This window comes from Calypte anna, chromosome 11 (assembly GCF_003957555.1).
Source record: "Calypte anna isolate BGI_N300 chromosome 11, bCalAnn1_v1.p, whole genome shotgun sequence".
Lineage (NCBI taxonomy): Eukaryota > Metazoa > Chordata > Aves > Apodiformes > Trochilidae > Calypte > Calypte anna.
The window spans coordinates 12,812,674-12,828,779 of record NC_044257.1 but is presented as its reverse complement, the minus strand read 5'-3'; the positions used below and the strand labels follow the sequence as shown (position 1 = coordinate 12,828,779).

At 38.5% G+C, this 16,106-nt stretch overlaps 1 protein-coding gene across 1 annotated transcript in view; it reads right to left on the bottom strand.

Annotated features, from left to right (window-relative positions):
- The window catches only part of CDH8 (cadherin 8), a 140,640-nt gene extending 134,900 nt beyond the window's left edge, over positions 1–5,740 (bottom strand). Inside the window, exon 1 of the mRNA XM_008491636.2 lies at positions 5,411–5,740. The gene's annotated coding sequence lies outside the window, so the exon portion shown is untranslated. The remainder of the gene's footprint in view (positions 1–5,410) is intronic.
- Between the last annotated feature and the right edge of the window lie 10,366 nt (positions 5,741–16,106).

Genomic DNA, 16,106 nt, shown 5'->3' with positions numbered 1-16,106 from the left:
TTTTTACAAGGGTGTATTACATAATTTGAAGACCTATGTCACTTGTAAAAGAGAGAGAGGAAAAAACCAAGTTGTGCACAACACAAAGAGAGCTCATAAAAAGGCAAACAGATTGGCCTGCAACTGAGAATTAGGTGTTAACCATGCTCTGCCTAGGGCATCGTTTATCATGAGAGTTTCAGCAGCTGGGATGTGCTTATGCTGTACTTGCTGAAAAATGTTTTAAATATTAATGGACAACATAAATATCTTGCTTCCTGGGCTGCTTTTCCAGTAGGTTGGGGTTTTTTTTTGGTTTTTTTGATATACAGAGCTTTCATTTTCATTGGTTTTCTTTAAAGATTATTAGGTATTTTCTACATTATTAAACCAAACAATGATTATAGAAAATATCAAGTTTTCCTGACATGTATTCTGATTAAGCATATAAAATTATGACTAGTAGTGATGAGTTAGTGAAAGTTACATAAACTTCTCAGCCTTATGCATATGTTTATTTTTTTTCTTTATAAAGGAAAAATTTGACCTTAACTAGACTTTTCTAACTACATGCAGTACTGCTGCAGTAAACCAGCTCAAATTTATTTCGCTGAAACTTACTAAATTAGAGGTGTGGGTCTTAAATTTTGTATCACTGAATGTGATACCAGTTTTGCCATCAACTTAAACAAGTTTGGAAAGAATTGTGGCTGCCAGGATGAGATTTTCATTATGGCAGGTTATTTTTTTGCTTGTTTTAGTTAGACCAGAATACAGAACTCGGTCCAAATTTCAGCAACACTAAGAACTTGGTTCTGATGATCTGTTACTAAAAAGGCAATCATAGCAGTTACATTTACTCCATAAGAGATTCACATCCAAAGTATTCTCAATTGCAAAACTCAACTAATGAATTGCACTACCTCTGAATACAGCTCATTTGCATTAGTATTCAGGGGCTTCAATATGATTTTTATATATATATAAATCCTATAAAAATATACACATGTATATGATTACGATAATCAGTGACTGCAAAGGAAATGGATTTAAATGGTTATTCAAATCCCTCAATTAGGCTGAGCATTGCTTCCCAGAAGTAAGCTATTTCAACTGAATGTACACCAAATTAGAAAGTAAAAACTGTGGACTAATGAGTGCCAAGACTGACTGCTTTCATAATGTTTTGAACTCCCATGTCCACATTCAATGTGAGTGAGACACATTGATAAACACCTTTCTGAGCTTGCCTATGACTTATGCACTGCAGGGTACAGTAGACACTTCTCATGGAAGGTTCTACTTATTCATTAAGGGCTGGTTAATGTTACTAGTTTCAAATCCAAGCCAAGGTGCTGATCATTCTCAATTTCCAATTATTTTCACAAGACACATCATGCTCAACACCTTGGAAAATCAATTCTGAGTATGACCCTTGCAAGTCACAGATAAAGACAACTTTCATGACTAAGGCAGGTAGAAATCAGTCTCTTGCCTGGAGTCAGATACTTCAAACTTCACGTGTTGGTAACTGAACAGGTTCAGAACTCATCTTTTCTTTCCACTTACCACTTCAGACACCATCAGTACACGTTTTTGGAAACACAATTTGATTAACAAAGTCGAAATGTCACTGTGTTGATGTTATTTACTTGGTCAACAAAACGAGGAACAGAATGAACAGATTTGAGAACAAATGGGTCTATCTAATGGGGGAGAATAAAAATATAAACACATCTGAAATCTCAGATTGATCTATTTCTATCATCTATTGCTCAAACAGTTACGTTCAGAAAGCTATAAAGTGAGCCACCTTTTCTATGGCAACAACACTAAGAAAAATGTTGAGTTTCCATCATCTAATTTAATTTTATTGATGTGATCTTATGGTAGCAATGATGCTTAAAATACTTCAAGTTCAAAATGCCTTAACGTTTCTCTCCTCCTGTAAGAATTCAGTTTGTATTATTTTAAACTCATAGTTGAAAAACTCTTGTGATACAGCTATAGTGTATACTGTAAGCATGCAATTGTCAGTATTAAGAGTACATCAAAAAGATTGGGTTCTAATAATATAGAAATGGAAAGCAGAGAAGAACCAGAACACTGCTAGGATATACGGTATCCTATGGTTATTGGAAATGCTATAAAAGTACCTGTTTATACTATGCAGCACGAGCAGTAGCTTTCTGTTACAGAGCATACATAATCACAGAGATTTGCAGCACCAAGAGCTTAAAATACACATTGGTATTTCATTTTTGTTCATAAACTTAGAGGTCAGTGCTTTTTTCCCCTGAAAGTCTCTCAAGTTCTGCAAATGAAATTGTCTATATGTATCAAGGGTCAAGTGGGTGGGTTCCAGGCCCCTAATTTCACTAAGTGGCTGAAAAAGCCCAGGATAAAGCTGGCAGGGCACTTAGGTCTTCTAAGATTTTAAAAGATGAAATCTACAACTGTGAGAAGAAATAGAAAGAAAACTCAAAGTTCCTCAAGGGGTAGTAAATATAAATCTATATCCATGGCTGATTGGCTGTTCTTACTTGTAATAGTTCTGCACCCTAAATTAGGGAGTAAATTTTTTTTTTTTTTTTCTGGAGAAGATGGTGTAGCATATGCTAACAGCAATGCAAAAAAAAAAAAAATGTCCGAGGACCAACCAATTTTTTGATAAAGATGCAATATTATTGGGAAAATTCTGAAGATTACAAATGACAAAGTTAATTGACACCTGATTGTGGGACTACTTCCCCCTTTACGACTCTGTTTTGGACTTCAGTAGCAGGACCTGATTGGAATGAGTGAAGCATAGTGAAAAAGCAGTGAGCAGCTTCATCTAAGGTGGATTCTCTCTTGTCTCACAGAGATGAAAACTCTTTTTCCTTTTCCTAAATGAAAGGTTTAAAAAGAGTCGACTTCCTGTAGAGGGGTACTTCTTAAAACCAGCTACATTTGTTAAGTAGCCACATATACTTTCTATTGATTTTTAAAATATTGATGGAAACGCCCAAAGTTAGTCTCCTGGATAGCAGCCTGCACAGTTAACAAACTGCTCACCCTGTATAACTAAGAACAAACTTTCATTAAATACTTCAACCTCTGAAGATACTGAAGGCCCTCAGCTTACAACTATGCAAACTCTTTACAGGCAGAATGCAACTTTTTTAAAAAAAAGAATGGAGAATTAGTAAGTATCAGCTCTCGGAGGAAGCTAGCAGAAAGCTGTGCTCATTCCGTATGCAATAAGGTAGAACTCCAAGGCTGAACGGATGAATATCTCCTAATAGATAGGAGATCTATTCCTTTCCTAGGGTTTTTCTGTTACAAACTGTCATACAATTAGGCTGGGAGGTAACACTACAGAGAGCATTTGGTTTCTGATCTTACATCTTATCACATTTTACGGGTGTGAAACTTGGTAATTTCATATGTACGCAAAATAGCAACTTGTAATTGCTTTATCATTTAAGACAGGTAAAATGCACACTACAGTAATCTTTCAGTCTTCTGAATGTATATATTAGTTACTTATATTTATTGAGAAGACTTTTGTGAAGTCTCTTGTTATTCATAATAGACTGAATGTAAAGGAATAATATCATCCATACAAAAGTACTGCATATTTCTCTTTATCCTTATTGCAGAGAAACTCTTGAAGACTTTCCAAGAGAGGATGAGTGAAGTTAAGAGGATTCTTTATCTATAGCTTTAGTAGTTACCATCTCAATTCTTTAATTGAAACAGGAGTAGCTGTTAGCTTCTCTTCTACATGGTAGATTTGAAACAATAAACAGTTATTGCATATTGCTATTTTAAAATCAGCATTCCTGAAAAAACATCTGACTGTGATACCCGGAGACACAAATAGAACCATTCGTGCAGTTGAGGTGGCTCTTTAGAAGCATCGTCCTTTAGGAAAGTTTACAAGTATTTAATCTTACTTTCAGAGGAAAGAAAAATAGAATCATTTGCATGAAACAGAGCCTGTGTGTTTGTGCCTGTCTGAAAGAGAAGAAGAGGGAGGGAGAAGCATGGGTATGGAGTTTGATACCTGTTGGCAACACAAGCAGGTTTGTGTAACACTGTTATGTGCCAGGTTGGATTGATTCCACTCTATTTAGTCTGGTACTGAACGCGAACTGTTTGAATTGAGACAGATTCAGGACATGACCGAACATCAATGAGCTACAAAGGAATTCCTGACAATGTTAAGTGGTGTCACCTTCATGGCGGTAGGCAGTGTCTAAATAAGGATTTGGATTAATCTCTCCCATAATATCCACATAGAAACTGCCATAGGCTTTCTGTGCTTAAGCTTTGCAATGCCTCCCAGGCTCCCCAGCCAAGCACCATACACAGGTCTGATGCTGTCTAGCAGGGATGCTGTCTCACAGCTCAGGGCTCCCAATTGGGATGCTGCTATCCAGCAGATATTGTAGCCAAGCAAAATCTAAGGACGTGTTGCTCCTCTCTCCAAGAGGAGATGATGCCTTTAGTGCAATAACCAGCTTCATGGGTGAACAGACACCTGCATTTCTTCCCTGGGAGCCTTAGCAGTGATGCATCTAATGAAGAACTGGAGCTATGGGGCTTTCTCCCTGTCCGAAGTTTTAGCTGGATGCATTATCTATTTAGTCAATCAAAGAAAGGGAAAGAAAACAACTTGTGGGATGGGGATGGCTTCTGGCTAGTTAGAGCTAAAGATTCACTCCCATTTCTGCTTTTAAGAAGAGCAGCAGTATTTCTGGGATGCTTTCTCCTCTAAAAGTACAAGAGGAAGCTATCATACCATTCCTAAATCTTTATCTAGGGGGTGCAAAGCTTTCGGGGGAGAGGTGGTGGTGGTAAATCGGGAGGATTTTCCCCCCCCCCCCCATGGTTATTCAAGTCTCCTCCTCCCTCATTTACATATCTGGCTGGTGGGTGATTTTTATTCTCAGCACGAAAACTGCCATCTATTTCAATGCATGAACGCAGCCCTGCATCTATTCAACACAGAGAAATAGCCCAGAGATTTATTGTACTAAAGAAGAAAACAAGGAGAAGAAATGGGTTTTGATGGAAGCAACCTTCTGTGATTCAAAGTCCTCCTGATTCTTTAAAGGGGGAGGGGGAGAGAGGGGGGTGAAAGGAAGGAAGAAATAACAAAACCCTAAAAAACATCACAGGAGGAGAAATAGCTACAAACACTCCTCCTCTGGAGGGAATAAAAATAATCCTAACTAGAATCCCATGACATTTCGATTAGCAGGAATTTCAAAATATCTGACTTAATGAGCCACTACAGTTCAGCGTAATACTGTACCTATTAACGAGGAAGGCACTCGCACAGTGCACCTTGCACGGACAGACACTAAGTCAAAAAGAAATCTACAGAGAGACAGCCCTCTGCCAGCAAGACATAAATAACATTAATAAAATGAATACTCACTCTTTAAAGGACCAGGGAAACCGCTTGCTGACAGCCACTTCACACACGGTTTGAAAGGGTGAGGTAAAAAACCATTACCCAGTCCCTCTGAACAGGCAGGATTCTCCAGATTTTCTTTTCATGCTTTTTGAGGCTACCGATGCTGGAGGAGATGCTGGTTACTTGGCTTCTCGGGTTTCTGTGCCTGCATGCTAAAGTGCAGTTATTAATTTCTCCCTTTGCACAAGCCAGCGGCAGCAGCACGTCTCCAGGAAAGCAGGGATATTCCAAATAAATCCACTAATTCCGGGTCTGAGCGCTCCAACGTGCCTGACTGCCAAATGTAACTGTGAAGTGATGTGGAAAAGTGAGCTGGGAGCCTCCCCTGACAGCTCTTATTGGGCTGATCTCGGAGGCAGGTCTAGCGCTTGGAAATTCATGTAAGCAGTTTTGGGTGGTGGTTTTCCTCCCTCCCTCTCTTTCGCACCCCCTCCTCACCGCGCCTTTAACCCGGTAAGCACACAACTTTTCCACAAAGCGTGGAGCCAGCCCTTTCCCGGAGCCGCCGCAGGCGCCCGCACCGCCAACTCCGAGCCCGGGCATTTCCCTCAGGCCGGGCGGGAAGGGCGCGCGGGGTGGGCGCTGAGGCGGCACCCGCCAGGGGGGGAGACAGGGAAGAAGGAGGGGTGTGGGTGGGTGGGCTCTGAGGCTCTGGGCCACCGGGGAGGCGCCGGCCGGGGCCGGGGTCGGCGGAGCGGTACGGCTGAGCTGGACGTGCCCGGAGCGGCGGGAGGAAGGAAGGGAGGGAGGGAAGTAAAGCAGCCGTCAAGCGCCGTGGAGGCAGAGGGCGCAGGAGGAGGAGGCGGCGGAGCCCCCCGTACCCTGAGGCGATGCCCGGGAAGGAGAGGAGATCGGGGCCGCCGGGAGACGGGCACTGAGGGGCGAGATCGGGGGTGCGGCGCGTGCGGGCGGCGGGAAGAGGCAAAGCCCGGAGAGGGCGGCGGGGCGGGAGGCAGCGGCTCCGCTCCCTGACGGAGCCTGCGGAGAGACAGGTGGGCGAACCGGGGACAGGAAGGGCAGCCTTTAAAAACCCTCGATCTAAACGAAACCCGAAGAACTGCAGACATTTACATTTTATCCTGCACTGTTTTAAAGCTAAGAGCGGTAAGCCAACCATAAGCAGTAACCTGAACCAGCCCGAACCCAGAACAGAGCCAAGACCTTCACACAGCAAGGGATGGCTGAAGGGCAGCCGCGGTACAGTAAGTTGCTGACCATCGCCCAGTTCCCAAATCCTCTTTGTGACTGACAGTGGTGTCCTGACTGGCACCCTTCACAGCCCCAGCTTGTGAAGAGCTGAAAAGAGGCTGAAGGACCCCAAGCGCTGAGTATCCTCAGCTGTCTTTGACTTTAAAGAGCTGAAGGTTGCTCATCCCTTCCGAGGGCTCAGCACGGGCTGACAGCAAAGTGCCGATGCCGAGGAACACCTCAGCCAGCCCCATGCGAGAGGTCAAAGCAACCCCTTTGACCACCTTCTTCATCAGTTCAGTGCATTAGGCTTTCTTCCCTTTTATTATCTATTAGGAGATTAAAGGTATTAAATATAATACATACATACATCATAGCTCTGTTACCACCGCCTACATTTCTCCCCCAAGTTTAATGTTTACCAGTAGAGAAGGAATAAGTATTGTTATTGGAGGACAAGGTATAGGCATGGTCAGGTGCATATGAAGACTCCTTAAATGGAGGACTGATACAACACTGAGCTAGTACTGCTGTGGAAGCTTAAGTGCACTCAGTTCCACCCTCTTAATCCAACCTTCCTTGACCGGTATTATGTTGTTTAAGATGAGCACACAGTGAGCTTCTGTATTATTAAAGCTGGTTTGTTGCTCAACTTTATTTTTAACGGGCTGGTCTTCTTAAACTCATTGATAAAATCTAGAAACCTTTTAACCTTAAGCAAAAATTGATTGTGCTGTTGAAGATTTATCCAGGACTACAGAAAGTGGACTGTAATACTCCTCTATATAATAAAAAAGCCAAGTAATTTAGTTTCATGATTGTTAATCTTTTTTCAGGCTGCTATGATATGTACGTGCATGCATGTAAGACAGTGAACAAGAGAAAGGGAGAGACCTGCATTTGGAGCTCATAGCTGCTTCACTTTATTTTCACTAAATGCAAATCACTGCACAAAACATGTGCACTTCTTGCAGAAACACTCATTCTGAAAAGTCTCCAAGTCATCACAATGTAGCAAAATGTAACAAAATGTAACCGACATTACATTTTTCAACCACAATGAAGAAAAACGTATCTATTTCTTTGCTTTCCTCAGCCCAAACATTTACTTTACAAGCTGTGAACCTAACCCTAGCCCAATAGATAACATCAGAAATGTGGCTTCCCATTACCTGGTGTTCCACTAAGGCAAAGGGTATTTTTTTCTCACCTATGCTTCCATCAACTGTACAACATATTGAGAATACAGATGCTGTCACAAGGAAACATGATGCTGTAATGCCTGCTTTTATTCCTGGTAATTAATGACGGTTTTCAAACTTCTTTTTAATGTTTCAATAAAAGCAGCTGCACACCATGTGTGCAGCTAACAAAAAACCCCCTAATTTCTACTAACAACACTAAAACTGATTTCTACTAATAATACCTGATGGAAGCAGTCAAGAACAAAAATTCTCACCATTAAGAATGGTTTAGATTCCTTGTGTCTGTGCTTTAAACAGACAGTACAGTTGTGTGTGAGGAGAAAGTTGATGATAGAGGTTGTACCTCTAAGTATAGCTCAAAAGTTTTCGGTTTTATTTCAACCTTTGACTTTTGCCATTTGTTCTATGTGACCTCTGTTGCAGCTGGAAATTACTGGGGCAAATGCTATGCTCTTTCATCCTCAAGTTGTAGGAGCTGGTGGTGTCTTGTTAAAATGGATGTCATCCATGGATTCCCCTGCCAGAAAGCCTTTCAGATGATGGAGTAAGTCTTGACAGAAGTGTATAGATTCACATTTGATTTAAAAATGATCTTGGAATAGCAAAGGAACAATTACAACTTTTTGCATCCTATCCAAAATAGATGATTTAAAAATATTTATCGTGGTGACATAGATATGCACATAACACAAAGGACTGATGAGTATGCTGTCTAAAAATTCTTTCTTAATATTGTAAACACAATAGTAAGAGAAAGTTACTTCCTCTGTCTCCTAAAGAGTAATTTCAATTTTTAAGCTATGAATACAATTGAAACAGCTTCAAGATTTTTAGTTTAAATATCTGTAGTACAGAAAAAGCCATGAACCTTCAAAATGAATGAATGCATACTGGAATTTTTAATATTAAACCTTTGTATCATAAAAAACTAGTAATTCAGAAGCTTCAAAAAGTACATAGGTTTGGAGCATATTTGGGGTTTCCCCCCATTTTTTGGCATCTTTTTATTATGTTTTTTTTTGTTGTTGTTCCTTTTTATGGTGTGGCTTTTGTTTGGTGTTTTGTGGTTTTTTGTCGTTTTGTTTCTTTTTTAAAAATGTAGTTTGTTGTTTTTGTTTTCTTTTGTTAGTTTGGGGGGGTTTTTTTGTTTGTTGGTGTTTTTTTTTTGACTGACTGTGATTGATGGGGAAGGGGATTAAGCTCTGCTTGTTAGAGAACCTGGAAATTTTCTTCCGTATTACTTTGCTTTTATGACTAAGAAAGATTAAAACCCCAATTTGACTTCACATTCATATACAGGAAGGAAATATCTGTCATCTGAAAAAGAAAGGCATAATGGAATACATGCATCTTTTCACTTTTTTTTTTAAATAGCTGTTGATCATCATATAATTCTTTGTTTTCCAGCACAGCAGAGCAGTGCAATAAGCTGTCTCTGAAGACTTAGAACTTAGACCTTCCTGCTTAAAAATATTCAATAGAAGTTACTTTAAATGAGCTCTTTAGGGGAAACTCGTTCACAGCACAGCTTTACAAGGGCTGCTGCTGATGTAAGTATTCAGCGTCATCTCATTTAAATAACAATCCAAAAGTCAGGAACTTGAAAGGGGTGGGGAGGAGAGTGAAGGGAAGTAAAGTCTGTGTTAATTCCTCATCAGCAGTTTTTATTCCATTAGATCACGTAGTTATGATATATTTCTCTCAAAGTATCAGGAGGTGATTTCAGTTTTTAAAACACAATGCAGGGCCTGATCTACAATTAACTGGGATTACTGAGTGTGAATTACTTGACTGAGATAAATTACTTCAAGCAACTTCTGCTTACAGCGATTGCCACTAGACATACTACTTCAAAGTAATATTAATATAAAATTATTAACTGATCTGAAAGTTACTAGAGCAGGTTTACAGAATAGTGGTGCATCCTACTGTTATTCTGTGAAAGCTTTAAACAAGTTTAATGGTATTTTCTCAGGCAATATCCAAATTCTCTTACTAGTTTGTAACTTTTGCTCAAGTTACACAAGGGATTATTCCTAAATTTAATTTGCTTTGAAAGACTAGAATTCACATTCCATAAACCAAGAAACAACGTAAGACCAGAACATTTTAAAATAAAATATCTGCTTTCATCAGTTCACTATGCCAGTGCAGAGACATAACTACCTTTAGAACATAGGTTCTTTTCATGCAACTTTTAAAATATGTTTGCATCTAGTTATAGTTATAATGAAAAATCATGATCCTCGTGTTTGGGAAGTCACTGCAGACATCTGTAACTTTAAAAAGTTTTACATAATGCTTACACAATTGATACTACAGAGTAAAGCAAAGGAATTATACAAATGGGCCATGAGATAGAACAATATGGTTTGGGATAGGTATATTTTTTTACACTAACAAATTCATCATCTTATTTTAACAGGGAGAGTAAGGAACACAAAAGAACTTATGTAAGGAATTTGCAAGGGAATGTCAGATCTCTTTAGAGAGATCAGAACTAGTTAAAATTCATTATCCAACACTGGAATAAAAGCTTGGAAAACTGCACTGAAGAGAGAACAGACCATAAAGCAGCAGCATCCATAAGTGACAAAAATTATTTTCAAATCACAAAAAATATTTGCTTTCCAGTCTGGCTAATCAAAGTCCATTCCCTTGTTACTTGATAGATGAGAAGAAATAAATGCATTGATTTTGACTAGGTCACTTTTGCTTTGATTGGACAGAAACATTCTGTAACGATACAAATGCCATGTCAAGCCCATGGACTATCAAACAGAAACAAAGGCTTTACCCAAGAGCAGTCCTGGGCTTTTGGGCCCTTGACAAATCCTTTTCCTGCCCCAAAATTACTCCATTTAGTGAAATAAAACATAACTAGTTCCCAGCCTCATCACTCTCTAGATATTTTAAAATATAAGCCACCCAGCTACTAATTTCTGTACTGTATGCACCAATGATGTTATGGAGTGCATAAAACCAACAACACATCATCAGCTTTTATTATTCCTTAGGTACTGTTTGCAATTTTGATTAGTTGCTGTCAGGGTGACTATTAGAAAAACAAATATTTCTTCTGTACATCACACAAAGACAAAAGAATTATATCAAGCAAGGCAATTAACCTTTTTTTCTACATTTCTGTTCTGGATATAGTTTGAAAAGTTAGTCTTTTGCTTTTAGTTTGCTGTATGCCTTGTGAATATAGGTAACTGAAGTGGTTTCAGTAGCCCGTTCAAATAGTGTTTGCTCTACCTCAAGTGCCCTCTAGTGTGCAGTAATTAAGCAGGTTAAAATGACTCTTTTTCCCTTTTCCTAACAGCCACTCTTCTGAATCCCAAAGTAACAAATAGGACTGCTTTTCTTCTTTTCTCAGAGGAAAGAGAAATTCAATGTTCACTGCATTAACTGTGTGGATATAAATGAATCATCTCCTCTATGTAAAATCAAATCACGCCCTTTGCTTTTAAGATTTTACTCTCAGAAGTATTAGTGTTAAATAAGCCAAATAATTCTTCTGGACATTGTGCAAATGCTGCTGAGATACAAACAATCTTCAATGTTATCAGAATCAAAACAGCAGTTTTCTCTACCTGCAAAAGGAATCAACATTATCGGCAAAACACGTGTACACCCTATAACAAGATTTAAGAACAAAACCCCTAATTATGCTTCCAGTCTTGTTTAAATGTGGGCTGTTTAGCTTTTAATATATTTATAAAATTGCTTGGCAACATCAATAATCCTAGACTCAAAAATTATTTTTAGCTATTCTAGAAAAAAAAATAATCTCTAAAATACACACTAATTTGTGAAAAAATGGAAGTACTCTCATAGACACCTGTAACTGTAATGAAAGTACTTTTTTTCACCAGTTTAGAAAATAATTCTGCATTAATAGAAATTAAAAAAAAAATTACTGAGACACACATGTAACAAGTTCTGCGTGTTCTCATCTATCTTTAACAGCAGGATTAATTTGTCCTCCTGCTACCAAGATGTGCTGGGTCATAATTCTGATGTTACTTGGCTGGAAAAGTTGTCACGTCTGTCAGTGACAGGAAGTTCTGTACAGCGCTGCTTTTTGGCTGCAGGAGGCAACGCGAGCAGCCAAGTACTTGAAGGTGTTCGACTGCCGCATCAGCGGGACAAAAGGGCTGCCTGACAACAGATAAAGAAGAAAGGGGGAGCCGAAGAGAGGATGGTGGGAGGTAATAGTTTGAAGAGGTAAAATAACCAGGTGCAGCTCCGAGAACAAAGAACGAAAAACACCAGGTAACATACCTGCAAGAGGTACTTGTTTCAGTTATTTAATCATATTTCTAAGGGGCTTCCCAGTATTTAAAAAGAAGACTTTAACACACAAGTTACCCACCTGACTTTCTCTGCTGCACAAAGGAGTTAATTTGGGGGGGGGGGGAGCCATTGAAGACTTTTCCCCATTCCTCATTTCATTGCAGTTTGACTTCAGAGCCAAGTATTCACTTCAAAGCTGATCTTCCCATAAAATTCCATGGTAATAGCAAGCTTAAGCATACTCTAAACAAAACCGATTTTTTTTAATGGACTTCTGAGAGCTGAGGTAAGAAAGACAGGGGAATCCCAGGAGAGATGAAATGCTTGAATATACCAAGGAAATGCTACAAGGTGAGAGAGTTGAATCTTTTATGAGTTGTAAACGTAGTAGGACTTCCTATAAGTGCTAAGAATCCTCATTGCTGCACCTGAGCTAGGGCTGTGGTTGTAGGGTTGTGGTTTCCAAGTGAGGTGTCGAGCAAATGAAGCACGATTGCTTCCTTTTTGCTTCCCTGCATAAAACACTGGCACTTTTGAATGTTATTTTTTGTAACTTAACTATTCCTCATGCACTCCTTAGAGAACCTAGATTTCTAACCAATTTTGGCATCTGTACAAGGCCAACAGAACAGAAACTAAAGCACCACAGTACAGCAATGCACCACTTTCTAACATTTAATGGCCTGTTTTGATTTATTTTAATAGCCACAATGCATCTAGGAAAAATGATGGCATAAATTAAAACATTTTTTGCCTCTATTATGAACACGAAATCTCGTCATGAGATTTCAAGAAAGCTCTTCATGAAAGAAGAGCCTTCCCTAACTAGAGTACAAAGTCCTTCCAAAGGTGGCAATGATAGTTGGCAGACAAACCAAAGGTAGCTTTGCTTACTAATAGAAGCAAAAGGAAAAGTAGAACAAGTCTCAGTTTTCAGCCTATACCATTGGAAGAAACTCCAAGAAAGGTAGTCTTGCATACCCCATAATCCAAATCTAATAGCAACACAAGCAGAAATTTGACAGCTAGTCCAAATGGTATTTATTTTTCCAGTCTGAATGTAGTGACAGATTAAAGGTTAGATACTTATTTCAAAGTACTTTCCTCCAGAGACTTTTGTTTATTTAATTAAGAAGCTAAGTCAACATATTGCCCATAAAGTGATTTTTTTTTTTTTTTCAGCAACTGCTGACATGGTAATTTGGCAGACTGATCTTAAAAAAAAAAAAAAAAAAAAGTAAAAAAAAAAGTAATGCTGTAGTAAAATAAAACATCCATTTCCTTAAAAAATATGCTAATGTAGGAGAGTATAAATTATTTAAGTCCTCACAACTTAATGCTGAAGTACTTCTGTTTTACAACAAGTAGCTAAGAAAAGCTTAATATGTAGAGGAAGACTTACTTTATTGAAAAAAATTAGTTTTAATGCTAGTAACATAGTGAATCAAGTAAATAGGTCCTGCAATACATATATTCTACATTCATTTAACAATTTTGAAAGGTAGTATTTATTACTAAATAGTAGTAAAACGAAGCATTTGAGACTGAGATGCTGGAAATAATGTCCCTGAAAGGAAACTGTGTGAAAATGATGTTGCTAAACTGTTACTTCTTAAGTAACTTCTGCTACTTTCTAATCCCCAGCTTCTTTGAGAAGATGAGACAGTACTACAAGGCAGTGTTCTCCAGGAACCACTTGAGTCAAATAAGCCAGTTGTGGCATAACCTGAGGAACTGTAGGCCCTGATTCACTACTGTGCTAATTTTTCTAATTCAGCTTAGCACTAGATAACAGTGTGGTAAAAGACGACCCATATTTTTATTTAAATTAAAATATCTAATATTAATCAAATATTTATAAGAATATATAAAAAATAATTGTGGCAAACATTGCATAATATAGATGAAAGGGAAATTAACCTTGTGAATTTTTAAGATGAAGAATAAAGACCATTACATTAATAAGACTTAATTATATCATTAAATATTTAAAATTATGTCACATAATAAATGTTTGTATTTAACATACTTCTTTTTAATCTATTACTTCAGTAAAATGCCTTTAAGATATGAACAAAAAACCCAGCAGAGCTGTTTTTTTCTGATAGCCATACAGTTACAGAAAAGGTGAGAAGGGAGCCATACGTTACCTCCTCGACTCAAGGTCACCTTTGAGGACAGAATGCTCTGTGCTTCAACAAGCCTCAACTCCCTGCCTGGGGGGGCTGGTGAGGGGCTGCATCTCTGCTAAACATTTTCCTTCAATTGTTCTTTTCATTTTCTAGGACTAGTGTGGCTCTCTCTGTGATAGTGAACCAAGTTTATCTATCCAAAATAAAACTTACTGCCATTCATGTTTCATTTAGCATCCAGGCCTATTAAAGAGCATAAAAAGGACAATGTTTTCAAGGATGAGCTTCTGTCCTGCACTGGTGAGTCCTCCCTTGCTACTACAACAGAACACAGGTGCAAAGGCAACATCTGGAAACTATAAAGAAATCTTTAGGAAATCAGCACCTCGCAAGCAAGAGAAAAGTTCCATTTGCTTCTAAAGGATTGGTGGGTTCTAGCTTTGCAAGGAAGACAACCCACCCCATCATCCCTCCTTCAATCTTACCAATTCTTTTCCTTACACTGATTTATCTCAGCTTATTCTCTATTGTTATGGTAAGAGAGATCCAAGAGTTACAGCAAAATGGTTCTGAATCAACCCAAATGCCAGGAAGCAGTTTAACCAACAAGATCTACCTGAAAGAAATGCTTCCTTCAGCACGCTTAAGCCTTTAACATCTCCCTATAATTGTGGTTCTTCATATTAACATTTGTCTCCTCAGTGCACTCCCATTGTTCTTTCTGCCTTGGCTGTACATATAAGAACATATACTCAGGTAGCCTCATGTCTCAGCTTCTCACTAAAAATGATTCTTTATATCCACTTGCAGAAGCACTGATTAAAATCAAATGGCAAACACTAACAAATAAAATCTAACTCCTCAGCATTTCAGTTTGATCAGAGGCTACAGTTTAATGATACTTTAGATGAAATGCTCTACATTTACAAGCACACAAATATGAGGCCCTGTTTAGCTACTGTGCTTTTTCCAGGTAAGCCATTCTTTGTTTACCAGAGTAATACTTATTCTGATTTAATCCCCACAAATTCTTGTTTATTTTGGTAATATTATTTTGACTTGTCTTCTGCAGATTGTGTATTCTATTGCTGTGATTGTTTTCCCACTATCCCTCACCATTTCCCACTCATCTATCCGTCATCACCCATACTGTAATTACAGAAATGTTATTTGCTGGTAGACAGATGCACAGGGTTGCTGGCAGGAGTACTACCATTATGCAGTGCAAATACTGTGCAGAATATTAAAGAATCATATTAATCAAAACTTAGTGAAGGAGTATTCTTGAGACTTATCAAAAGATTGAGCTAAGCCTGGTTTGCTTGTATACATATTGGACAACTCATCTAAAACTGGGTAACATTTATTTACATTTGGTAGCTAAGAGCACACAGGAGATACAGTCTTCTAATTAACATACATGATGATGCAAATGTGAGCACGTACTCTATTATGTATAGCTGCCAGTCACTGTTACAGTATGCTTTTCAGTGCACAAGCAAAGCAATACTACAAAGCAAACAAGCACTGAGCTTTCACTTCAGTACCTGCTTAATAAACAATCTCTAGCAAGTCAGGTAAAAACAAAACAGAAAACCCCAAACAAAAAAACACCAAACCAAAACCAAACCTTAAGGCCCACAACACAAAAAAGTATGGGTTTCTGACTTAAAAGGTTCAGAAGACTGAAGATACTATGCTTAAAAAAAAAGTTAATCTGTAGAATAAATAAGAAATAAAACATACTATGGGTCAAAATGGATCACCACTGAAACACAGGGTAAAGTAGTCTTCTGAGGCACATTCACAAACCAGGACCTTTAAATGAATATT